This window comes from Cicer arietinum, chromosome 4 (assembly GCF_000331145.2).
Source record: "Cicer arietinum cultivar CDC Frontier isolate Library 1 chromosome 4, Cicar.CDCFrontier_v2.0, whole genome shotgun sequence".
NCBI classification, from domain to species: Eukaryota; Viridiplantae; Streptophyta; class Magnoliopsida; order Fabales; family Fabaceae; genus Cicer; species Cicer arietinum.
In genome coordinates, this window is record NC_021163.2 from 33,383,593 (window position 1) to 33,384,174 (window position 582).

Sequence of the window (582 nt, forward strand, 5' to 3'; positions counted from 1 at the left end):
GGGATTGAGAACCTCATTTTGCTTTCATTTTTAATTGGCAAATATTGTATTGAACTTTTCGCATATTGGAAATCCTGTTAAGGTGCATGCTTAGTTGAAAAGTCATTTTGAGCATTTAAAAACTTAATTGCTATGTGTTAACTATTATTTTTCGGTTGGTGACCCTTTACAATTATTGTGGAAATCTGGGCTTTGCCCTCAGACGAGAGTCAGGACGGTCCTACCGGCTCATACCCTACGGACGGGAATGGAGATGGGAACGCTTGACTGCAGTCACGTTAGGAGGATCTCACGGGGCGCGTGGAGATCACTCAGGGTGTATAGCTTTTTGGTAGGATGATCAGATTAGGATGATGTATAGGGACTAGGTGTCCTTCTTTTTGGATTGGAGTATTTTTAGTTTGGAAAACTGTACTTATACTAATATTGTCAGTTGACATCTTATTTGAATGGGTTCCATGTACCATTTGATGTTGTGTAAATGTTTTGGATTTATAATTGGAGAAACTTTTCCGCTGCTTGTAAATTATAATGACTCAATTATTTATCCAAAGGCATTTCCTGATTTAATTCTTTGTTTGT